Source organism: Oncorhynchus masou, chromosome 5, assembly GCF_036934945.1.
Source record: "Oncorhynchus masou masou isolate Uvic2021 chromosome 5, UVic_Omas_1.1, whole genome shotgun sequence".
NCBI classification, from domain to species: domain Eukaryota; kingdom Metazoa; phylum Chordata; class Actinopteri; order Salmoniformes; family Salmonidae; genus Oncorhynchus; species Oncorhynchus masou.
In genome coordinates, this window is record NC_088216.1 from 62,361,869 (window position 1) to 62,387,148 (window position 25,280).

The 25,280-nt window shown below is 48.0% G+C and overlaps 1 protein-coding gene across 5 annotated transcripts in view; it reads right to left on the reverse strand.

The window, feature by feature from the left end:
• The window catches only part of LOC135540057 (forkhead box protein P4-like), a 188,427-nt gene that overhangs the window by 110,642 nt on the left and 52,505 nt on the right, over window positions 1-25,280 (reverse strand). The window contains exon 1 of one of the 5 annotated variants that reach the window (XM_064966379.1): window positions 16,418-17,583. The exons of the other annotated variants lie outside the window; for them this stretch is intronic. The gene's annotated coding sequence lies outside the window, so the exon portion shown is untranslated. Of the gene's footprint in view, window positions 1-16,417; window positions 17,584-25,280 lie in introns of those variants that run through there. 5 annotated transcript variants of the gene reach the window in all.

Here is a 25,280-nt window from a genome sequence, read left to right on the forward strand (position 1 = left end):
GAAAGAGAGAAGGAGAAATAATGAGCGTGGGAGAGAGGAAAGGAGAGACAGAGAAAGAGAGAAGGAGAAAGAATGAGCGTGGGAGATAGGACAGGAGAGACAGAGAAAGAGAAATGGAGAAAGAATGAGCGTGGGAGAGAGAAAAGGAGAGACAGAGAAAGAGAGAAGGAGAAAGAATGAGCGTGGGAGAGAGGAAGGAGAGACAGAGAAAGAGAGATGGAGAAAGAATGAGTGTGGGAGAGAGGAAAGGAGAGACAGAGGAAGAGAGAAGGTGAAGGAGAAAGAATGAGCGTGGGAGAGAGGAAAGGAGAGACAGAGAAAGAGAGAAGGAGAAAGAATGAGCGTGGGAGAGAGGAAAGGAGAGACAGAGAACAAGAGAAGGGAGAAAGATGAGCGTGGGAGAGAGGAAAGGAGGGACAGAGAAAGAGAGAAGGAAGGAGAAAGAATGAGCGTGGGAGAGAGGAAAGGAGAGACAGAGAAAGAGAGAAGGAGAAAGAATGAGCGTGGGAGAGAGGAAAGGAGAGACAGAGAAAGAGAGAAGGCGAAGGAGAAAGAATGAGCGTGGGAGAGAGGAAAGGGGAGACAGAGAAAGAGAGAAGGAGAAAGAATGAGCGTGGGAGAGAGGAAAGGAGAGACAGAGAAAGAGAGAAGGAGAAAGAATGAGCGTGGGAGAGAGGAAAGGAGAGACAGAGAAAGAGAGAAGGTGAAGGAGAAAGAATGAGCGTGGGAGAGAGGAAAGGAGAGACAGAGAAAGAGAGAAGGAGAAAGAATGAGCGTGGGAGAGAGGAAAGGAGAGACAGAGAAAGAGAGAAGGAGAAAGAATGAGTGTGGGAGAGAGGAAAGGAGAGACAGAGAAAGAGAGAAGGAGAAAGAATGAGCGTGGGAGAGAGGAAAAGAGAGACAAAGAAAGAGAGAAGGAGAAAGAATGAGCGTGGGAGAGAGGAAAGGAGAGACAGAGAAAGAGAGAAGGAGAAAGAATGAGTGTGGGAGAGAGGAAAGGAGAGACAGAGGAAGAGAGAAGGAGAAGGAGAAAGAATGAGCATGGGAGAGAGGAAAGGAGAGACAGAGGAAGAGAGAAGGAGAAAGAATGAGCGTAGGAGAGAGGACAGGAGAGACAGAGAAAGAGAAATGGAGAAAGAATGAGCGTGGGAGAGAGAAAGGAAGACAGAGAAAGAGACAGAGGAAAAGAATGAGCGTGGGAGAGAGAAGGAGAAGAGAAAGAATGGAGAAAGAATGAGTGGGAGAGAGGAAAGGAGAGACAGAGAAGAGAGAAGGTGAAGGAGAAAGAATGAGCGTGGGAGAGAGGAAAGGAGAGACAGAGAAAGAGAGAAGGAGAAAGAATGAGCGTGGGAGAGAGGAAAGGAGAGACAGAGAACAAGAGAAGGAGAAAGAATGAGCGTGGGAGAGAGGAAAGGAGGGACAGAGAAAGAGAGAAGAGAAGAGAAAGAATGAGCGTGGGAGAGAGGAAAGGAGAGACAGAGAAAGAGAGAAGGAGGAAAAGAATGAGCGTGGGAGAGAGGAAAAGAATGAGCGTGGGAGAGAGGAAAGAGAGACAGAGAAAGAGAGAAGGAGAAAGAATGAGCGTGGGAGAGAGGAAGGAGAGACAGAGAAAGAGAGAAGGAGAAAGAATGAGCGTGGGAGAGAGGAAAGGAGAGACAGAGAAAGAGAGAAGGAGAAAGAATGAGCGTGGGAGAGAGGAAAGGAGAGACAGAGAAAGAGAAGGTGAAGGAGAAAGAATGAGCGTGGGAGAGAGGAAAGGAGAGACAGAGAAAGAGAGAAGGAGAAAGAATGAGAAGAGGAAAGGAGAGACAGAGAAAGAGAGAGGAAAGAATGAGCGTGGGAGAGAGAAAGGAGAGACAGAGAAAGGAGAAGGGAGAAAGAATGAGCGTGGGAGAGAGGAAAGGAGAAAGAGAGACAGAGAAAGGAGAGACAGAGAAAGAAGAAGGAAGGAGAAAGAATGAGCGTGGGAGAGAGGAAAGGAGAGACAGAGAAAGAGAGAAGGAGAAAGAATGAGCGTGGGAGAGAGGAAAGGAGAGACAGAGAAAGAGAGAAGGAGAAAGAATGAGCGTGGGAGAGAGGAAAGGAGAGACAGAGAAAGAGAGAAGGTGAAGGAGAAAGAATGAGCAGAGAGGAAAGGAGAGACAGAGAAAGAGAGAAGGAGAAAGAATGAGCGTGGGAGAGAGGAAAGGAGAGACAGAGAAAGAGAGAAGGAGAAAGAATGAGCGTGGGAGAGAGGAAAGGAGAGACAGAGAAGAGAGAAGGAAAGGAGAAAGAATGAGCGTGGGAGAGAGGAAAGGAGAGACAGAGAAAGAGAGAAGGAGAAAGAATGAGCGTGGGAGAGAGGAAAGGAGAGACAGAGAAAGAGAGAAGGAGAAAGAATGAGCGTGGGAGAGAGGAAAGGAGAGACAGAGAAAGAGAGAAGGAGAAAGAATGAGCGTGGGAGAGAGGAAAGGAGGAGAGAGAAGAGAGAGAGAGAGAAAGAAAGAGAAGAGGAGAAAGAATGGAGAGAGAGAAAGGAGAGACAGAGAAAGAGAGAAGGAGAAAGAATGAGCGTGGGAGAGAGGAAAGGAGAGACAGAGAAAGAGAGATGAAGGAGAAAGAATGAGCATGGGAGAGAGGAAAGGAGAGACAGAGAAAGAGAGAAGGAGAAAGAATGAGTGTGGGAGAGAGGAAAGGAGAGACAGAGGAAGAGAGAGAAGGAGAAAGAATGAGCGTGGGAGAGAGGAAAGGAGAGACAGAGAAAGAGAGAAGGTGAAGGAGAAAGAATGAGCGTGGGAGAGAGGAAAGGAGAGACAGAGAAAGAGAGAAGGAGAAAGAATGAGCGTGGGAGAGAGGAAAGGAGAGACAGAGAAGAGATGAAGGAGAAAGAATGAGCGTGGGAGAGAGGAAAGGAGAGACAGAGAAAGAGAAGAAGGAGAAAGAATGAGCGTGGGAGAGAGGAAAGGAGAGAAGAGAAAGAGAGAAGGAGAAAAGAATGAGCGTGGGAGAGAGGAAAGGAGAGACAGAGAAAGAGAGAAGGAGAAAGAATGAGCGTGGGAGAGAGGAAAGGAGAGACAGAGAAAGAGAGATGGAGAAAGAATGAGCGTGGGAGGGAGGGAAAGGAGAGACAGAGAAAGAGAGAAGGAGAAAGAATGAGCGTGGGAGAGAGGAAAGGAGAGACAGAGAAAGAGAGATGGAGAAAGAATGAGCGTGGGAGAGAGGAAAGGAGAGACAGAGAAAGAGAGAAGGAGAAAGAATGAGCGTGGGAGAGAGGAAAGGAGAGACAGAGAAAGAGAGATGGAGAAAGAATGAGTGTGGGAGAGAGGAAAGGAGAGACAGAGAAAGAGAGAAGGAGAAAGAATGAGTGTGGGAGAGAGGAAGGAGAGACAGAAAGGAAGACAGAGAAAGTGAAGGAGAAAGAATGAGCGTGGGAGAGAGGAAAGGAGAGACAGAGAAAGAGAGAAGGAAGGAAAAGAATGAGCGTGGGAGAGAGGAAAGGAGAGACAGAGAAAGAGAGAAGGAGAAAGAATGAGCGTGGGAGAGGGGAAAGGAGAGACAGAGAAAGAGAGAAGGAGAACAAATGAGTGTGGGAGAGAGGAAAGGAGAGACAGAGGAAGAGAGAAGGTGAAGGAGAAAGAATGAGCGTGGGAGAGAGGAAAGGAGAGACAGAGAAAGAGTGATGGAGAAAGAATGAGCGTGGGAGAGAGGAAAGGAGAGACAGAGAAAGAGAGAAGGAGAAAAAGAATGAGCGTGGGAGAGAGGAAAGGAGAGACAGAGAAAGAGAAGGAAGGAGAAAGAATGAGCGTGGGAGAGAGGAAAGGAGAGACAGAGAAAGAGAGAAGGAGAAAGAATGAGCGTGGGAGAGAGGAAAGGAGAGACAGAGAAAGAGAGAAGGTGAAGGAGAAAGAATGAGCGTGGGAGAGAGGAAAGGAGAGACAGAGAAAGAGAGAAGGAGAAAGAATGAGCGTGGGAGAGGAGGAGAACAGAGATGGAGGAGAAAGAATGAGCGTGGGAGAGAGGAAAGGAGAGACAGAGAAAGAGAGAAGGAGAAAGAATGAGCGTGGGAGAGAGGAAAGGAGAGAGAGACAGAGAAAGAGAGAAGGAGGAGAAAGAATGAGCGGGGAGAGAGGAAGAGAGAGAAGGAGAAAGAATGAGCGTGGGAGAGAGGAAAGGAGAGACAGAGAAAGAGAGAAGGAGAAAGAATGAGCGTGGGAGAGAGGAAAGGAGAGACAGAGAAAGAGAGAAGGAGAAAGAATGAAGAGAAAGAATGAGCGTGGGAGAGAGGAAAGGAGAGACAGAGAAAGAGAGAAGAGAAAGAGAGAGAAGGAGAAAGAATGAGCGTGGGAGAGAGGAAAGGAGAGACAGAGAAAGAGAGAAGGAGAAAGAATGAGCGTGGGAGAGAGGAAAGGAGAGACAGAGAAAGAGAAAGGAGAAGGAGAAAGAATGAGCGTGGGAGAGAGGAAAGGAGAGACAGAGAAAGAGAGAAGGAGAAAGAATGAGCGTGGGAGAGAGGAAAGGAGAGACAGAGAAGAGAAGGAGAAAGAATGAGCGTGGGAGAGAGGAAAGGAGAGACAGAGAAAGAGAGAAGGAGAAAGAATGAGCGTGGGAGAGAGGAAAGGAGAGACAGAGAAAGAGAGATGGAGAAAAGAATGAGCGTGGGAGAGAGGAAAGGAGAGACAGAGAAAGAGAGAAGGAGAAAGAATGAGCGTGGGAGAGGGAAAGGAAGACAGAGAAAGAGAGAAGGAGAAAGAATGAGCGTGGGAGAGAGGAAAGGAGAGACAGAGAAAGAGAGAAGGAGAAAGAATGAGCGTGGGAGAGAGGAAAGGAGAGACAGAGAAAGAGACAGGAGAAAGAATGAGCGTGGGAGAGAGGAAAGGAGAGACAGAGAAAGAAAAGGAGAAAGAATGAGCGTGGGAGAGAGGAAAGGAGAGACAGAGAAGGAGAGAAGAAGGAGAAAGAATGAGCGTGGGAGAGAGGAAAGGAGAGACAGAGAAAGAGAGAAGGAGAAAGAATGAGTGTGGGAGAGAGGAAAGGAGAGACAGAGAAGAGAGAAGGAGAAAGAATGAGCGTGGGAGAGAGGAAAGGAGAGACAGAGAAAGAGAGAAGGAGAAAGAATGAGCGTGGGAGAGAGGAAAGGAGAGACAGAGAAAGAGAGAAGAAAGAATGAGCGTGGGAGAGAGGAAAGGAGAGACAGAGAAAGAGAGAAGGAGAAAGAATGAGCGTGGGAGAGAGGAAAGGAGAGACAGAGAAAGAAGAGAGAAAGGAAGAGAAAGAATGAGCGTGGGAGAGAGGAAAGGAGAGACAGAGAAAGACAGAGAGGAAAGGAGAGAGAGAAAGGAGAAGGAGAAAGAATGAGCGTGGGAGAGAGGAAAGGAGAGACAGAGAAAGAGAGAAGGAGAAAGAATGAGTGTGGGAGAGAGGAAAGGAGAGACAGAGGAAGAGAGAAGGTGAAGGAGAAAGAATGAGCGTGGGAGAGAGGAAAGGAGAGACAGAGAAAGAGAGAAGGAGAAAGAATGAGCGTGGGAGAGAGGAAAGGAGAGACAGAGAAAGAGAGAAGGGAAGGCAAAAGAATGAGCGTGGGAGAGAGGAAAGGAGAGACAGAGAAGAGAGAAGGTGAAGGAGAAAGAATGAGCGTGGGAGAGAGGAAAGGAAAGGAAGAGAGACAGAGAAATGAGAGAGAAGGAGAGACAGAGAAAGGTGAAGAATGAGCGTGGGAGAGAGGAAAGGAGAGACAGAGAAAGAGAGAAGAAGGAGAAAGAATGAGCGTGGGAGAGAGGAAAAGGAGAGACAGAGAAAGAGGGAAGGAGAAAGAATGAGCGTGGGAGAGAGGAAAGGAGAGACAGAGAAAGAGAGATGGAGAAAGAATGAGCGTGGGAGAGAGGAAAGGAGAGACAGAGAAAGAGAGAGAGGAGAAAGAATGAGCGTGGGAGAGAGGAAAGGAGAGACAGAGAAAGAGAGGGAGAAAGAATGAGCGTGGGAGAGAGGAAAGGAGAGACAGAGAAAGAGAGATGGAGAAAGAATGAGCGTGGGAGAGAGGAAAGGAGAGACAGAGAAAGAGAGAAGGAGAAAGAATGAGCGTGGGAGAGAGGAAAGGAGAGACAGAGAAAGAGAGAAGGAGAAAGAATGAGTGTGGGAGAGAGGAAAGGAGAGACAGAGAGACAGAGGAAGAGAGAAGGTGAAGGAGAAAGAATGAGCGTGGGAGAGAGGAAAGGAGAGACAGAGAAAGAGAGATGGAGAAAGAATGAGCGTGGGAGAGAGGAAAGGAGAGACAGAGAAAGAGAAGAAGGAGAAAGAATGAGCGTGGGAGAGAGGAAAGGAGACAGAGAAAGAGAGAAGGAGAAAGAATGAGCGTGGGAGAGAGGAAAGGAGAGAGAGAAGAAAGAAGAGAAGGAGAAAGAATGAGCGTGGGAGAGAGGAAAGGAGAGACAGAGAAAGAGAGAAGAGAAAGAAGGAGAAAGAATGAGCGTGGGAGAGAGGAAAGGAGAGACAGAGAAAGAGAGAAGGAGAAAAGAATGAGCGTGGGAGAGAGGAAAGGAGAGACAGAGAAAGAGAGAAGGAGAAAGAATGAGCGTGGGAGAGAGAGAGAGACAGAAAGGAGAGACAGAGAAAGAGAGAAGGTGAAGGAGAAAGAATGAGCGTGGGAGAGAGGAAAGGAGAGACAGAGAAAGAGAGAAGGAGAAAGAATGAGCGTGGGAGAGGGGAAAGGAGAGACAGAGAAAGAGAGAAGGAGAAAAATGAGTGTGGGAGAGAGGAAAGGAGAGACAGAGGAAGAGAGAAGGAAGGAGAAAGAATGAGCGTGGGGAGAGAGGAAAGGAGAGACAGAGAAAGAGTGATGGAGAAAGAATGAGCGTGGGAGAGAGGAAAGGAGAGACAGAGAAAGAGAGAAGGGAAGGCAAAAGAATGAGCGTGGGAGAGAGGAAAGGAGAGACAGAGGAAGAGAGAAGGTGAAGGAGAAAGAATGAGCGTGGGAGAGAGGAAAGGAGAGACAGAGAAAGAGAGAAGGAGAACAAATGAGTGTGGGAGAGAGGAAAGGAGAGACAGAGGAAGAGAGAAGGTGAAGGAGAAAGAATGAGCGTGGGAGAGAGGAAAGGAGAGACAGAGAAAGAGTGATGGAGAAAGAATGAGCGTGGGAGAGAGGAAAGGAGAGACAGAGAAAGAGAGAAGGAAGAAAGAATGAGCGTGGGAGAGAGGAAAGGAGAGACAGAGAAAGAGAGAAGGTGAAGGAGAAAGAATGAGCGTGGGAGAGAGGAAAGGAGAGACAGAGAAAGAGAGAAGGAGAAAGAATGAGCGTGGGAGAGAGGAAAGGAGAGACAGAGAAAGAGAGAAGGAGAAAGAATGAGCGTGGGAGAGAGGAAAGGAGAGACAGAGAAAGAGAGAAGGAGAAAGAATGAGCGTGGGAGAGAGGAAAGGAGAGACAGAGGAAGAGAGAAGGTGAAGGAGAAAGAATGAGCGTGGGAGAGAGGAAAGGAGAGACAGAGAAAGAGTGATGGAGAAAGAATGAGCGTGGGAGAGGGAAAGGAGAGACAGAGAAAGAGAGAAGGAGAAAGAATGAGCGTGGGAGAGAGGAAAGGAGAGACAGAGAAAGAGAGAAGGAAGGAAAAGAATGAGCGTGGGAGAGAGGAAAGGAGAGACAGAGAAAGAGAGAAGGTGAAGGAGAAAGAATGAGCGTGGGAGAGAGGAAAGGAGAGACAGAGAAAGAGAGAAGGAGAAAGAATCAGCGTGGGAGAGAGGAAAGTAGAGACAGAGAAAGAGAGGAGGAGAAAGAATGAGCGTGGGAGAGAGGACAGGAGAGACAGAGAAAGAGAGATGGAGAAAGAATGAGCGTGGGAGAGAGGAAAGGAGAGACAGAGAAAGAGAGAAGGAGAAGGAGAAGGAGAAAGAATGAGCATGGGAGAGAGGAAAGGAGAGACAGAGGTAGAGAGAAGGAGAAAGAATGAGAGTAGGAGAGAGGACAGGAGAGACAGAGAAAGAGAGATGGAGAAAGAATGAGCGTGGGAGAGAGGAAAGGAGAGACAAAGAAAGAGAGAAGGAGAAAGAATGAGTGTGGGAGAGAGGAAAGGAGAGACAGAGAAGAGAGAGGTTAAGGAGAAAGAATGAGGGTGGGAGAGAGGAAAGGAGAGACAGAGAAAGAGAGAAGGAGAAAGAATGAGTGTGGGAGAGAGGAAATGAGAGACAGAGGAAGAGAGAAGGGAAGGCAAAAGAATGAGCGTGGGAGAGAGGAAAGGAGAGACAGAGAAAGAGAGAAGGAGAAAGAATGAGCGTGGGAGAGAGGAAATGAGAGACAGAGGAAGAGAGAAGGGAAGGCAAAAGAATGAGCGTGGGAGAGAGGAAAGGAGAGACAGAGAAAGAGAGAAGGAGAAAGAATGAGCGTGGGAGAGAGAGGAGAGACAGAGAAAGAGAGAAGGAGAAAGAATGAGGTGGGAGAGAGGAAAGGAGAGACAGAGAAAGAGAGAGAGGAGGAGAAGAATGAGTGTGGGAGAGAGGAAAGGAGAGACAGAGGAAGAGAGAAGGTGAAGGAGAAAGAATGAGCGTGGGAGAGAGGAAAGGAGAGACAGAGAAAGAGTGATGGAGAAAGAATGAGCGTGGGAGAGAGGAAAGGAGAGACAGAGAAAGAGAGAAGGGAAGGCAAAAGAATGAGCGTGGGAGAGAGGAAAGGAGAGACAGAGAAAGAGAGAAGGTGAAGGAGAAAGAATGAGCGTGGGAGAGAGGAAAGGAGAGACAGAGAAAGAGAGAAGGAGAAAGAATGAGCGTGGGAGAGAGGAAAGGAGAGACAGAGAAAGAGAGAAGGCGAAGGAGAAAGAATGAGCGTGGGAGAGAGGAAAGGAGAGACAGAGAAAGAGAGAAGAAAAGAATGAGCGTGGGAGAGAGGAAAGGAGAGACAGAGAAAGAGAGATGGAGAAAGAATGAGCGTGGGAGAGAGGAAAGGAGAGACAGAGAAAGAGAGAAGGAGAAAGAATGAGTGTGGGAGAGAGGAAAGGAGAGACAGAGGAAGAGAGAAGGTGAAGGAGAAAGAATGAGCGTGGGAGAGAGGAAAGGAGAGACAGAGAAAGAGAGAAGGAGAAAGAATGAGTGTGGGAGAGAGGAAAGGAGAGACAGAGAAAGTGAGAAGGTGAAGGAGAAAGAATGAGCGTGGGAGAGAGGAAAGGAGAGACAGAGAAAGAGAGAAGGAGAAAGAATGAGTGTGGGAGAGAGGAAATGAGAGACAGAGGAAGAGAGAAGGGAAGGCAAAAGAATGAGCGTGGGAGAGAGGAAAGGAGAGACAGAGAAAGAGAGAAGGAGAAAGAATGAGCAGGGGAGAGAGGAAAGGAGAGACAGAGAAAGAGAGAAGACGAAGGCAAAAGAATGAGCGTGGAAGAGAAGAAAGGAGAGACAGAGAAAGAGAGATGGAGAAAGAATGAGCGTGGGAGAGAGGAAAGGAGAGACAGAGAAAGAGAGATGGAGAAAGAATGAGCGTGGGAGAGAGGAAAGGAGAGACAGAGAAAGAGAGAAGGAGAAAGAATGAGCGTGGGAGAGAGGAAAGGAGAGACAGAGAAAAGAGAAGGAGAAAGAATGAGCGTGGGAGAGAGGAAAGGAGAGACAGAGAAAGAGAGAAGACGAAGGCAAAAGAATGAGCGTGGAAGAGAGGAAAGGAGAGACAGAGAAAGAGAGATGGAGAAAGAATGAGCGTGGGAGAGAGGAAATGAGAGACAGAGAAAGAGAGAAGACGAAGGCAAAAGAATGAGCGTGGGAGAGAGGAAAGGAGAGACAGAGAAAGAGAGATGGAGAAAGAATGAGCGTGGGAGAGAGGAAAGGAGAGACAGAGAAAGAGAGATGGAGAAAGAATGAGCGTGGGAGAGAGGAAAGGAGAGACAGAGAAAGAGAGATGGAGAAAGAATGAGCGTGGGAGAGAGGAAAGGAGAGACAGAGAAAGAGAGAAGGAGAAAGAATGAGCGTGGGAGAGAGGAAAGGAGAGACAGAGAAAGAGAGAAGGAGAAAGAATGAGTGTGGGAGAGAGGAAAGGAGAGACAGAGGAAGAGAGAGGAGAAGGAGAAAGAATGAGCGTGGGAGAGAGGAAAGGAGAGACAGAGAAAGAGTGATGGAGAAAGAATGAGCGTGGGAGAGAGGAAAGGAGAGACAGAGAAAGAGAGAAGGAGAAAGAATGAGCGGGGAGAGAGGAAAGGAGAGACAGAGAAAGAGAGAAGAGAAGGAGAAAGAATGAGCGTGGGAGAGAGGAAAGGAGAGACAGAGAAAGAGAGAAGGAGAAAGAATGAGTGTGGGAGAGAGGAAATGAGAGACAGAGGAAGAGAGAAGGAAGGAGAAAGAATGAGCGTGGGAGAGAGGAAAGGAGAGACAGGAAAGAGTGATGGAGAAAGAATGAGCGTGGGAGAGAGGAAAGGAGAGACAGAGAAAGAGAGAAGGAGAAAGAATGAGCGTGGGAGAGAGGAAAGGAGAGACAGAGAAAGAGAGAAGACGAAGGCAAAAGAATGAGCGTGGGAGAGAGGAAAGGAGAGACAGAGAAAGAGAGAAGGTGAAGGAGAAAGAATGAGCGTGGGAGAGAGGAAAGGAGAGACAGAGAAAGAGAGAAGGAGAAAGAATGAGCGTGGGAGAGAGGAAAGGAGAGACAGAGAAAGAGAGAAGGAGAAAGAATGAGCGTGGGAGAGAGGAAAGGAGAGACAGAGAAAGAGAGAAGGCGAAGGAGAAAGAATGAGCGTGGGAGAGAGGAAAGGAGAGACAGAGAAAGAGAGAAGGAGAAAGAATGAGTGTGGGAGAGAGGAAAGGAGAGACAGAGAAAGACAGAGAAAGAGAGGAGGAGAAAGAATGAGCGTGGGAGAGAGGAAAGGAGAAACAAAGAAAGAGAGAAGGAGAAAGAATGAGCGTGGGAGAGAGGAAAGGAGAGACAGAGAAAGAGAGAAGGCGAAGGAGAAAGAATGAGCGTGGGAGAGAGGAAAGGAGAGACAGAGAAAGAGAGGGAGAAAGAATGAGCGTGGGAGAGAGGAAAGGAGAGACAAAGAAAGAGAGAAGGTGAAGGAGAAAGAATGAGCGTGGGAGAGAGGAAAGGAGAGACAGAGAAAGAGAGAAGGAGAAAGAATGAGCGTGGGAGAGAGGAAAGGAGAGACAGAGAAAGAGAGAAGGAGAAAGAATGAGTGTGGGAGAGAGGAAAGGAGAGACAGAGAAAGAGAGAAGGAGAAAGAATGAGCGTGGGAGAGAGGAAAGGAGAGACAGAGAAAGAGAGAAGGAGAAGGAGAAGGAGAATGAGCGTGGGAGAGAGGAAATGAGAGACAGAGAAAGAGAGAAGGAGAAAGAATGAGCGTGGGAGAGAGGAAAGGAGAAACAGAGAAAGAGAGAAGGAGAAAGAATGAGCGTGGGATAGAGGAAAGGAGAAACAAAGAAAGAGAGAAGGAGAAAGAATGAGCGTGGGAGAGAGGAAAGGAGAGACAGAGAAAGAGAGAAGGCGAAGGAGAAAGAATGAGCGTGGGAGAGAGGAAAGGAGAGACAGAGAAAGAGAGAAGGAGAAAGAATGAGCGTGGGAGAGAGGAAAGGAGAGACAAAGAAAGAGAGAAGGTGAAGGAGAAAGAATGAGCGTGGGAGAGAGGAAAGGAGAGACAGAGAAAGAGAGAAGGAGAAAGAATGAGCGTGGGAGAGAGGAAAGGAGAGACAGAGAAAGAGAGAAGGAGAAAGAATGAGCGTGGGAGAGAGGAAAGGAGAGACAGAGAAAGAGAGAAGGAGAAGGAGAAGGAGAAAGAATGAGCGTGGGAGAGAGGAAAGGAGAGACAGAGAAAGAGAGAAGGAGAAAGAATGAGCGTGGGAGAGAGGAAAGGAGAGACAGAGAAAGAGAGAAGGAGAAAGAATGAGTGTGGGAGAGAGGAAATGAGAGACAGAGGAAGAGAGAAGGTGAAGGAGAAAGAATGAGCGTGGGAGAGAGGAAAAGAGAGACAGAGAAAGAGTGATGGAGAAAGAATGAGCGTGGGAGAGAGGAAAGGAGAGACAGAGAAAGAGAGAAGGAGAAAGAATGAGCGGGGGAGAGAGGAAAGGAGAAACAGAGAAAGAGAGAAGGTGAAGGAGAAAGAATGAGCGTGGGAGAGAGGAAAGGAGAGACAGAGAAAGAGAGAAGGAGAAAGAATGAGTGTGGGAGAGAGGAAATGAGAGACAGAGGAAGAGAGAAGGTGAAGGAGAAAGAATGAGCGTGGGAGAGAGGAAAAGAGAGACAGGGAAAGAGTGATGGAGAAAGAATGAGCGTGGGAGAGAGGAAAGGAGAGACAGAGAAAGAGAGAAGGAGAAAGAATGAGCGGGGGAGAGAGGAAAGGAGAGACAGAGAAAGAGAGAAGACGAAGGCAAAAGAATGAGCGTGGGAGAGAGGAAAGGAGAGACAGAGAAAGAGAGAAGGTGAAGGAGAAAGAATGAGCGTGGGAGAGAGGAAAGGAGAGACAGAGAAAGAGAGAAGGAGAAAGAATGAGCGTGGGAGAGAGGAAAGGAGAGACAAAGAAAGAGAGAAGGTGAAGGAGAAAGAATGAGCGTGGGGAGAGGAAAGGAGAGACAGAGAAAGAGAGAAGGAGAAAGAATGAGCGTGGGAGAGAGGAAAGGAGAGACAGAGAAAGAGAGAAGGAGAAAGAATGAGTGTGGGAGAGAGGAAAGGAGAGACAGAGAAAGAGAGAAGGAGAAAGAATGAGCGTGGGAGAGAGGAAAGGAGAGACAGAGAAAGAGAGAAGGAGAAGGAGAAGGAGAAAGAATGAGCGTGGGAGAGAGGAAAGGAGAGACAGAGAAAGAGAGAAGGAGAAAGAATGAGCGTGGGAGAGAGGAAAGGAGAGACAGAGAAAGAGAGAAGGAGAAAGAATGAGCGTGGGAGAGAGGAAAGGAGAGACAGAGAAAGAGAGAAGGAGAAAGAATGAGCGTGGGAGAGAGGAAAGGAGAGACAGAGAAAGAGAGAAGGAGAAAGAATGAGCGTGGGAGAGAGGAAAGGAGAGACAGAGAAAGAGAGAGAGAAAGAGAGAAGGTGAAGGAGAAAGGATAACAAGCTCCAACTGATCTTGGCCTGTGAACTGTTAATGATGAACCCAATCTATACTTTCTGCTCCCAGTTTTAGAAATACACTTTCTCTGTGTTTGTTTCTGCAAGGGCGAACAAAATGCCATCGAGTTATTCCACCCATTATGTGACAAATGTGTGTGTGTCTGTATTCCACCCGCCTTGCCTTTGGGTGGAGCAAGGAGAGGTATTTCATGAGAGAATGTATTTTTTTTTTGCTCCAAAGCAAGAGCAGGTACAAATGTAGAATACTTACGCGTGCGCGCGCGTGTGTGTGTGTGTCCATGTGACAGCAGGTGAGTGTGTGAGAATGCTAGTGGCGCTGCTAATGGAACGTTGCCAGATGCTCGTGGAAAAACAAAAGCCCAAAGGGTGTGTGTGGGTGTGTTCCTTAGTTATGAATACAGTACGTGGTGTGAAAGACAACTGTATTGGTTCACCACAACAACAGCTGACAACAACAAATCACACTGAAGCATCTCCCCTCCCAACAGCCACACACACGCATGTACACACACACAGTTGTACATCCAAATATTGCTAGCCAGTGGCTTCCACCCTACCTGGCATTTACAGGTAGTAAACGCCTAAACCTCAGCCTGCCCTCTTCCTTCACTCCTCCCTCGCCCTCTCCACCCATCTCCTCCACTCTCCTCCCATCTCCTCCCCCTTACCATGGCTCTCTCTTCACACATCCATACCCATCTTCCTCACCCCCATCCCCTCCCCCGTGGCCCTACAGTCAGATCTGTGTGAGCCCCATTGTGTCCCTCTTTCTCTGTCTGTGTGAAGACAGTCATGTGTGGCCAGTAGTCTCCCTCCCTCCATAACAGAACAGGTGTAGTAGCTGCTCCTATGCTGTGCTGAGTGCATTAGAAGGTCTTTAAGGGTCTTTAGGCACAGATTGAGTTTCCTCCAGACTGTACAGCTCATTGACTTCATCCCACAGCAGACGCCTCATACATTTCTCTAACCATGAATCACCCTCTACTAGCTATCACTGCCCCTCTCTCTACAGCATACCTCCAGGAGAGGAAGAGATAGAGAGTTTGCAGAAAGAGCTTGAAGGTGAACAAGGGTTGGTGGGGGGACCTGTCACTTTTACACAAGCATCCATGCACAAACACACAAACAAACACACATACACACACACACACACACACACACACACACACACACACACACACACACACACACACACACACACACACACACACACACACACACACACACACACACACACACACACACACACACACACACACACACACACACAGACATACACAGAGCAGTGCGGTGTGGTATACTACGGTTCTGTAATGTCATATCCTGTAATGGGTGTATATAGCTGCAGTAATAGGAGGTCAAAGGGAGAGACATGGGCATAAATCTATCCTAGACTAGAGTCTTTCATTAGAGCTGTGAGACAGAAGACGCAGCGCACACACACACCCCTTTAAGTGTATCTGGCAGAGCAGAAAAGCTTCCCGTACAGAGGCCTGCCCTGACGAGTTAGAAACACAAACACAAACCAAACCCCCTGCAGCTGAACCCCTGACCTGAGAGAGAGCAGGAAGAAGCATTCCACTACCCTGAGGGATGGAGAGAGGGAGGGATGGATGGATGGACGAAGAAGGAGGGAGAGAGAAGGGAGGAGGTGTACAGATCAGAGGGATAAATCATGTTTGGGATAGAGGGGGAATAAAGTGCTCCTCTGCCTTTTAATTGGGATGGAGAAGAAGAGAGAGGTGATGGGACAGAACATGCCTCAGCTGCAGGACAGAAAGAGAGAGAGAGAGAGAGAGAGAGAGAGAGAGAGAGGAGAGAGGGAGAGAGAGAGAGAGAGAGAGAGAGAGAGAGAGAGAGAGAGAGAGAGAGAGAGAGAGAGAGAGAGAGAGAGAGAGAGAGAGAGAGAGAGAGAGAGAGAGAGAGAGAGAGAGAGAGAGAGAGAAGAGAGAGAGAGAGAAGAGAAATTCTCTCTGGCATGTGTAATTAATTAAGTTGGGTGGATCATACAGTACGTCCTGTTACTACAGGTAGCGTCTGCAAAGGCTCCTGGGTAACAACCTGCTGGAAGGCCTTGTGTAGGCACAATGCACAGAGGAGGTACTTACCTAAACACCTCCCACCCACTAGCACTGATAACCCTGTATGAGTCATCCCTCCCCATCCCACTATCCAGCCTGGTATCATAGACTAAACGCAGCATAGTAACGGTAAATCCAGGAAAGTATGTTGGTTGTTGTGGATGGATGGATGGATGGATGGGTGGGTGGATGGATGGATGGGTGGGTGGGTGGGTGGGTGGGTGGGCGCATAATGCGAATGTTTGGCAACCCAAATGTTGCGTGTTCAAAACTCATCACTGACAACTTTTGCATTTTCGCTACTTTGCAACTACTTAGCATGTTAGCTAACCCGTTCCCTAACCTTAACCCTAACTCCTAACCCTAACCTTAACACTAACCTTAACCCCTAACCCTAAGCAACCTAGCTACCTAGCTAATGTTAGCTACAACAAATTGGAATTCGTAACATATCATCTGTTTTGCAAATTCGTAACTTATCATACTAATTGTAATTCGTAGCATATCATACAAAATGGATGACGGACATCCACAAACTAAGAAATACCATATGAAAGGTATTGGTGTGTTCTGGATTTACATTACTATGTTACGTCTACCCCTGAGTCCAGGTTGCACCATTACCCTCATCTAAAGTGACACAAACCAACAGACTGGGTAGCCATATTAGCTTCTCAAGGCCAGACCACACTACCCCGAAGGAGAGACGAGTAGAGGAGAGTAGCGAACACCCCCCTCCTCTTCTCTACTCACTCTAAAGACTTTGGGGGGATTGAGTCTTACTGATTCCCAAAGCTCACACCGATCACTCCCTTCTCCCAACTCCAAGATCCCCCTCCCTCTCACTTCCCCTCCCACCTTCTCCCCTACGGGTTTGTGGTGTAGATCCAGTCTGTTCCGGTCTGTCTCCCAGCCCAATCCCTCAGTAATGCCATCTCTTCCCTGTCCTACAGCTCACAATACAAGGATCACTGGCTAGCTGCCTGGGAGCACTGGAGACAGGCCAGTACACTTCCAGAACTTTCTCTTCGTAATAATAACTTTCTCTCTCACACACACACACACACACACACACACACACACACACACACACACACACACACACACACACACACACACACACACACACACACACACACACACACACACACACACACACACACACACACACACACACACACACACACTGTCAGACACATTCTCTCAGGAGACAGCCATGTGGTTGACAAACTGTTTATGATTAGCAGCTCCAGAGCAGGAATACACTGTAGTCTTCAGTCAACTATACAATAACAACATATTACAATAATAAGTATGTGATGGTACTCAATGTAATCCCCCTGCTTACCTCGGCTCCAAATTCTAACCCAATGTCAGTTTGGTTGGAATATTTTTTTCTCCCTTAATCTTTTCTTCACTTTTTCTTTGTCTTCTCTCTCATCCCTTGTTCTCTTTCAACATGTTCTGCAGTGTAATGAACCCTCTCTTAGGCACAGCTCTGATTGGCTTAACTCCTGCACACCTGCAGTTAACTCCTCCCCCTCCCTGTATGTGTGTGCAAGTATATTTGTGGCGTGTGTGTCGTGTATGTGTGTGTGCATGCTAAAGAGTGTGTGTGTATGTGTGGGTGTTTACAGCAGCTTACTGGGTTATTAAGTCTTTATCATGTTAAGCCTCATGTGGGAATATTTATACTGCTCCCTGAATGACTGTTTCCCCGCCTTGCATCAGCTCCCAGCAACGCTGCTTATTAATACAGGGAACGGGGAAGGGAGGAGGGAGGAAGGAGGGGGGAGGTAGGGAGGAATATGGTCAGTGCCAATGCATCTCCACATCTCTCTCCATCTGTCACGCCCTCTTGCTCACTCTCCCTGTCTATCGCCACACCAGCTTTTTTATGCCTATGCCCTCTCTCTTTCTGATTTCCCTCTCTATCTATCTCTCTTTCTGATTTCCCTATCTATCTATCTCTCTTTCTGATTTCCCTCTATCTATCTCTCTTTCTGATTTCCCTCTCTATCTATCTCTCTCTCTTTTTGATTTCCTTCTCTATCTATCTCTCTTTCTGATTTCCCTCTCTATCTATCTCTCTTTCTGATTTCCCTCTCTATCTATCTCTCTCTCTTTCTGATTTCCCTATCTATCTCTCTCTTTCTGATTTCCCTCTCTATCTATCTATCTCTCTTTCTGATTTCCCTCTATATCTCTCTCTCTCCCATGACCCCTCTCTATCTATCTCTTTCTGATTTCCCTCTCTATCTATCTCTCTTTCTGATTTCCCTATCTATCTATATATCTCTCTCCCATTACCCCTCTCTATCTATCTCTTTCTGATTTCCCTCTCTATCTATCTCTCTTTCTGATTTCCCTCTCTATCTATCTCTCTATCTGATTTCCCTCTATATCTATCTATCTCTCTCTCCCATGACCCCTCTCTATCTATCTCTTTCTGATTTCCCTCTCTATCTATCTCTCTTTCTGATTTCCCTCTCTATCTATCTATCTATCAATTCAATTCAATTCAAGGGGCTTTATTGGCATGGGTAACATAATATATAATATATAAAGTGAAATAAACAATAAAAATTAACAGTAGACATCACACATACAGAAGTTTCAAAACAATAAAGACATTACAAATGTCATATTATATATATATACAGTGTTTTTACAATGTACAAATGGTTAAGGACACAGGATAAAATAAATAAGCATAGATATGGGTTGTATTTACAATGGTGCGTGTTCTTCACTGGTTGCCCTTTTCTCGTGGCAACAGGTCACAAATCTTGCTGCTCTGATGGCACACTGTGGAATTTCACCCAGTAGATATGGGAGTTTTTCAAAATTGGATTTGTTTTCGAATTCTTTGTGGATCTGTGTAATCTGAGGGAAATATGTCTCTCTAATATGGTCATACATTGGGCAGGAGGTTAGGAAGTGCAGCTCAGTTTCCATCTCATTTTGTGGGCAGTGAGCACATAGCCTGTCTTCTCTTGAGAGCCATGTCTGCCTACGGCGGCCTTTCTCAATAGCAAGGCTATGCTCGCTGAGTCTGTACATAGTCAAAGCTTTCCTTAATTTTGGGTCAGTCACAGTGGTCAGGTATTCTGCCGCTGTGTACTCTCTGTGTAGGGCCAAATAGCATTGTAGTTTGCTCTGTTTTCTATCTCTCTCCCATTACCCCTCTCCATCTATCTCTTTCTGATTTCCCTCTCTATCTATATATCTCTCTTTATCCCTTTGCATCTATCTCTCTCCCTTTATCCCTCTCCATCTATCTCTCTCCCTCTATTCCACTCTATCTATCTATCTCCCATTATCCATCTCTATCTATCGCTCTCCCATTATCCCTCTCTATCTATCTCTCTCCTTTTATCCCTCTCTATCTATCTCTCTCCCTTTATCCCTCTCTATCTATCTCTCTCCCTGTATCTCTCCACCAGGCCACTGAAACAGAGCTCCTTGTGCAGTCTGATCTCCACTAGAAGATTTCGAACCCTGCTAAATAAAACCCCACAGGATTTAGATAACCTAGTCACACAACACATGCAGATAATAGCATAAACAGTCTCACCCAAACACTCCTCTCCAGGGGCAGCTAGGAAAACCACATGCTGAGAACCTACTGTGAACATGAAGGCTGCTCTGCTCTGCTCTGCTCTCCAGTCTACTGTGAACATGAAGGCTGCTCTGCTCTGCTCTGCTCTCCAGTCTACTGTGAACATGAAGGCTGCTCTGCTCTGCTCTGCTCTCCAGTCTACTGTGAACATGAAGGCTGCTCTGCTCTGCTCTGCTCTCCAGTCTACTGTGAACATGAAGGCTGCTCTGCTCTGCTCTGCTCTCCAGTCTACTGTGAACATGAAGGCTGCTCTGCTCTGCTCTGCTCTCCAGTCTACTGTGAACATGAAGGCTGCTCTGCTCTGCTCTGCTCTCCAGTCTACTGTGAACATGAAGGCTGCTCTGCTCTGCTCTGCTCTCCAGTCTACTGTGAACATGAAGGCTGCTCTGCTCTGCTCTGCTCTCCAGTCTACTGTGAACATGAAGGCTGCTCTGCTCTGCTCTGCTCTCCAGTCTACTGTGAACATGAAGGCTGCTCTGCTCTGCTCTGCTCTCCAGTCTACTGTGAACATGAAGGCTGCTCTGCTCTGCTCTGCTCTCCAGTCTACTGTGAACATGAAGGCTGCTCTGCTCTGCTCTGCTCTCCAGTCTACTGTGAACATGAAGGCTGCTCTGCTCTGCTCTGCTCTCCAGTCTACTGTGAACATGAAGGCTGCTCTGCTCTGCTCTGCTCTCCATGAAGGCTGCTCTGCTCTGCTCTGAACCAGTCTACTGGAACATGAAGGCTGCTCTGCTCTGCTCTGCTCTCCAGTCTACTGTGAACATGAAGGCTGCTCTGCTCTGCTCTGCTCTCCAGTCTACTGTGAACATGAAGGCTGCTCTGCTCTGCTCTCCAGTCTACTGTGAACATGAAGGCTGCTCTGCTCTGCTCTCCAGTCTACTGTGAACATGAAGGCTGGTCTGCTCTGCTCTGCTCTGCTCTCCAGTCTACTGTGAACATGAAGGCTGCTCTGCTCTGCTCTCCAGTCTACTTTGAACATGAAGGCTGCTCTGCTCTGCTCTGCTCTCCAGTCTACTGTGAACATGAAGGTTGCTCAGCTCTGCTCTCCAGTCTACTGTGAACATGAAGGTTGCTCTGCTCTGCTCTGCTCTCCAGTCTACTGTGAACATGAAGGTTGCTCTGCTCTGCTCTCCAGTCTACTGTGAACATGAAGGCTGCTCTGCTCTACTCTCCAGTCTACTGTGAACATGAAGGCTGCTCTGCTCTGCTCTCCAGTCTACTGTGAACATGAAGGCTGCTCTGCTCTGCTCTCCAGTCTATTGTGAACATGAAGGCTGCTCTGCTCTGCTCTGCTCTGCTCTCCAGTCTACTGTGAACATGAAGGCTGCTCTGCTCTGCTCTCCAGTCTACTGTGAACATGAAGGCTGCTCTGCTCTGCTCTGCTCTCCAGTCTACTGTGAACATGAAGGCTGCTCTGCTCTGCTCTGCTCTCCAGTCTACTGTGAACATGAAGGCTGCTCTGCTCTGCTCTGCTCTCCAGTCTACTGTGAACATGAAGGCTGCTCTGCTCTGCTCTCCAGTCTACTGTGAACATGAAGGCTGCTCTGCTCTACTCTCCAGTCTATTGTGAACATGAAGGCTGGTCTGCTCTGCTCTGCTCTGCTCTCCAGTCTACTGTGAACACGAAGGCTGCTCTGCTCTGCTCTCCAGTCTACTTTGAACATGAAGGCTGCTCTGCTCTGCTCTGCTCTCCAGTCTACTGTGAACATGAAGGTTGCTCAGCTCTGCTCTCCAGTCTACTGTGAACATGAAGGTTGCTCTGCTCTGCTCTGCTCTCCAGTCTACTGTGAACATGAAGGTTTGCTCTGCTCTGCTCTCCAGTCTACTGTGAACATGAAGGTTGCTCTGCTCTGCTCTCCAGTCTACTGTGAACATGAAGGCTGCTCTGCTCTAGTCTACTGTGAACATGAAGGCTGCTCTGCTCTGCTCTCCAGTCTACTGTGAACATGAAGGCTGCTCTGCTCTGCTCTCCAGTCTATTGTGAACATGAAGGCTGCTCTGCTCTGCTCTGCTCTGCTCTCCAGTCTACTGTGAACATGAAGGCTGCTCTGCTCTGCTCTCCAGTCTACTGTGAACATGAAGGCTGCTCTGCTCTGCTCTGCTCTCCAGTCTACTGTGAACATGAAGGCTGCTCTGCTCTGCTCTGCTCTCCAGTCTACTGTGAACATGAAGGCTGCTCTGCTCTGCTCTCCAGTCTACTGTGAACATGAAGGCTGCTCTGCTCTGCTCTCCAGTCTACTGTGAACATGAAGGCTGCTCTGCTCTACTCTCCAGTCTATTGTGAACATGAAGGCTGGTCTGCTCTGCTCTGCTCTGCTCTCCAGTCTACTGTGAACACGAAGGCTGCTCTGCTCTGCTCTCCAGTCTACTTTGAACATGAAGGCTGCTCTGCTCTGCTCTGCTCTCCAGTCTACTGTGAACATGAAGGTTGCTCAGCTCTGCTCTCCAGTCTACTGTGAACATGAAGGTTGCTCTGCTCTGCTCTGCTCTCCAGTCTACTGTGAACATGAAGGTTTGCTCTGCTCTGCTCTCCAGTCTACTGTGAACATGAAGGTTGCTCTGCTCTGCTCTCCAGTCTACTGTGAACATGAAGGCTGCTCTGCTCTACTCTCCAGTCTACTGTGAACATGAAGGCTGCTCTGCTCTGCTCTCCAGTCTACTGTGAACATGAAGGCTGCTCTGCTCTGCTCTCCAGTCTACTTTGAACATGAAGGCTGCTCTGCTCTGCTCTCCAGTCTACTGTGAACATGAAGGTTGCTCTGCCCTGCTCTCCAGTCTACTGTGAACATGAAGGTTGCTCAGCTCTGCTCTCCAGTCTACTGTGAACATGAAGGCTGCTCTGCTCTCCAGTCTACTGTGAACATGAAGGCTGCTCTGCTCTGCTCTGCTCTCCAGTCTACTGTGAACATGAATGTTGCTCTGCTCTGCTCTGCTCTCCAGTCTACTGTGAACATGAAGGTTGCTCTGCTCTGCTCTCCAGTCTACTGTGAACATGAAGGCTGCTCTGCTCTGCTCTCCAGTCTACTGTGAACATGAAGGCTGCTCTGCTCTGCTCTACAGTCTACTGTGAACATGAAGGCTGCTCTGCTCTGCTCTCCAGTCTACTGTGAACATGAAGGTTGCTCTGCTCTCCAGTCTACTGTGAACATGAAGGTTGCTCTGCTCTCCAGTCTACTGTGAACATGAAGGTTGCAATGCTCTCCAGTCTACTGTGAACATGAAGGCTGCACTGCTCTGCTCTGCTCTCCAGTCTACTGTGAACATGAAGGCTGCTCTGCTCTGCTCTGCTCTCCAGTCTACTGTGAACATGAAGGCTGCTCTGCTCTGCTCTGCTCTCCAGTCTACTGTGAACATGAAGGCTGCTCTGCTCTGCTCTCCAGTCTACTGTGAACATGAAGGCTGCTCTGCTCTACTCTCCAGTCTATTGTGAACATGAAGGCTGGTCTGCTCTGCTCTGCTCTGCTCTCCAGTCTACTGTGAACACGAAGGCTGCTCTGCTCTGCTCTCCAGTCTACTTTGAACATGAAGGCTGCTCTGCTCTGCTCTGCTCTCCAGTCTACTGTGAACATGAAGGTTGCTCAGCTCTGCTCTCCAGTCTACTGTGAACATGAAGGTTGCTCTGCTCTGCTCTCCAGTCTACTGTGAACATGAAGGTTTGCTCTGCTCTGCTCTCCAGTCTACTGTGAACATGAAGGCTGCTCTGCTCTGCTCTCCAGTCTACTGTGAACATGAAGGCTGCTCTGCTCTGCTCTCCAGTCTACTTTGAACATGAAGGCTGCTCTGCTCTGCTCTGCTCTCCAGTCTACTGTGAACATGAAGGTTGCTCTGCTCTGCTCTCCAGTCTACTGTGAACATGAAGGTTGCTCAGCTCTGCTCTCCAGTCTACTGTGAACATGAAGGCTGCTCTGCTCTCCAGTCTACTATTGAACATGAAGGCTGCTCTGCTCTGCTCTGCTCTCCAGTCTACTGTGAACATGAATGTTGCTCTGCTCTGCTCTCTCCAGTCTCTCATGAAGGTTGCAGTCTACTGTGAACATGAAGGTTGCTCTGCTCTGCTCTGCTCTGCTCTCCAGTCTACTGTGAACATGAAGGCTCTGCTCTGCCAGTCTACTGTGAACATGAAAGCTGCTCTGCTCTGCTCTACAGTCTACTGTGAACATGAAGGCTGCTCTGCTCTCCAGTCTACTGTGAACATGAAGGTTGCAATGCTCTCCAGTCTACTGTGAACATGAAGGTTGCTCTACTCTCCAGTCTACTGTGAACATGAAGGCTGCACTGCTCTCCAGTCTACTGTGAACATGAAGGTTGCTCTGCTCTCCTGTCTACTGTGAACATGAAGGCTGCTCTGCTCTCCAGTCCACTGTGAACATGAAGTTTGCTCTGCTCTCCAGTCTACTGTGGACATGAAGGCTGCTCTGCTCTGCTATCAAGTCTACTGTGAACATGAAGGCTGCTCTGCTCTCCAGTCTACTGTGAACATGAAGGCTGCTCTGCTCTCCAGTCTACTTTGAACATGTAACTCCAGTCTACTGTGAACATGAAGGTTGCTCTGCTCTCCAGTCTACTGTGAACATGAAGGCTGCTCTGGTATCCAGTCTAATGTGAACATGAAGGTTGCTCTGCTCTCCAGTCTACTGTGAACATGAAGGTTGCTCTGCTCTCCAGTCTACTGTGAACATGAAGTTTGCTCTGCTCTGCTCTCCAGTCTACTGTGAACATGAAGGTTGCTCTGCTCTCCAGTCTACTGTGAACATGAAGGTTGATCTGCTCTCCAGTCTACTGTGAACATGAAGGTTGCTCTGCTCTCCAGTCTACTGTGAACATGAAGGTTGATCTGCTCTCCAGTCTCTGTGAACATGAAGGTCTCTGCTCTCCAGTCTACTGTGAACATGAAGGTTGCTCTGCTCTCCAATCTACTGTGAACATGTAGGTTGCTCTGCACTCCAGTCTACTGTGAACATGAAGGCTGCTCTGCTCTCCAGTCTACTGTGAACATGAAGGCTGCTCTGCTCTGCTCTCCAGTCTACTGTGAACATGAAGGCTGCTCTGCTCTACTCTCCAGTCTATTGTGAACATGAAGGCTGGTCTGCTCTGCTCTGCTCTGCTCTCCAGTCTACTGTGAACACGAAGGCTGCTCTGCTCTGCTCTCCAGTCTACTTTGAACATGAAGGCTGCTCTGCTCTGCTCTGCTCTCCAGTCTACTGTGAACATGAAGGTTGCTCAGCTCTGCTCTCCAGTCTACTGTGAACATGAAGGTTGCTCTGCTCTGCTCTCCAGTCTACTGTGAACATGAAGGTTTGCTCTGCTCTGCTCTCCAGTCTACTGTGAACATGAAGGCTGCTCTGCTCTGCTCTCCAGTCTACTGTGAACATGAAGGCTGCTCTGCTCTGCTCTCCAGTCTACTTTGAACATGAAGGCTGCTCTGCTCTGCTCTGCTCTCCAGTCTACTGTGAACATGAAGGTTGCTCTGCTCTGCTCTCCAGTCTACTGTGAACATGAAGGTTGCTCAGCTCTGCTCTCCAGTCTACTGTGAACATGAAGGCTGCTCTGCTCTCCAGTCTACTATTGAACATGAAGGCTGCTCTGCTCTGCTCTGCTCTCCAGTCTACTGTGAACATGAATGTTGCTCTGCTCTGCTCTGCTCTCCAGTCTACTGTGAACATGAAGGTTGCTCTGCTCTGCTCTCCAGTCTACTGTGAACATGAAGGTTGCTCTGCTCTGCTCTCCAGTCTACTGTGAACATGAAGGCTGCTCTGCTCTGCTCTCCAGTCTACTGTGAACATGAAAGCTGCTCTGCTCTGCTCTACAGTCTACTGTGAACATGAAGGCTGCTCTGCTCTCCAGTCTACTGTGAACATGAAGGTTGCAATGCTCTCCAGTCTACTGTGAACATGAAGGTTGCTCTACTCTCCAGTCTACTGTGAACATGAAGGCTGCACTGCTCTCCAGTCTACTGTGAACATGAAGGTTGCTCTGCTCTCCTGTCTACTGTGAACATGAAGGCTGCTCTGCTCTCCAGTCCACTGTGAACATGAAGTTTGCTCTGCTCTCCAGTCTACTGTGGACATGAAGGCTGCTCTGCTCTGCTATCAAGTCTACTGTGAACATGAAGGCTGCTCTGCTCTCCAGTCTACTGTGAACATGAAGGCTGCTCTGCTCTCCAGTCTACTTTGAACATGTAGGTTGCTCTGCACTCCAGTCTACTGTGAACATGAAGGTTGCTCTGCTCTCCAGTCTACTGTGAACATGAAGGCTGCTCTGGTATCCAGTCTAATGTGAACATGAAGGTTGCTCTGCTCTCCAGTCTACTGTGAACATGAAGGTTGCTCTTCTCTGCTCTCCAGTCTACTGTGAACATGAAGTTTGCTCTGCTCTGCTCTCCAGTCTACTGTGAACATGAAGGTTGCTCTGCTCTCCAGTCTACTGTGAACATGAAGGTTGATCTGCTCTCCAGTCTACTGTGAACATGAAGGTTGCTCTGCTCTCCAGTCTACTGTGAACATGAAGGTTGCTCTGCTCTCCAATCTACTGTGAACATGTAGGTTGCTCTGCACTCCAGTCTACTGTGAACATGAAGGCTGCTCTGCTC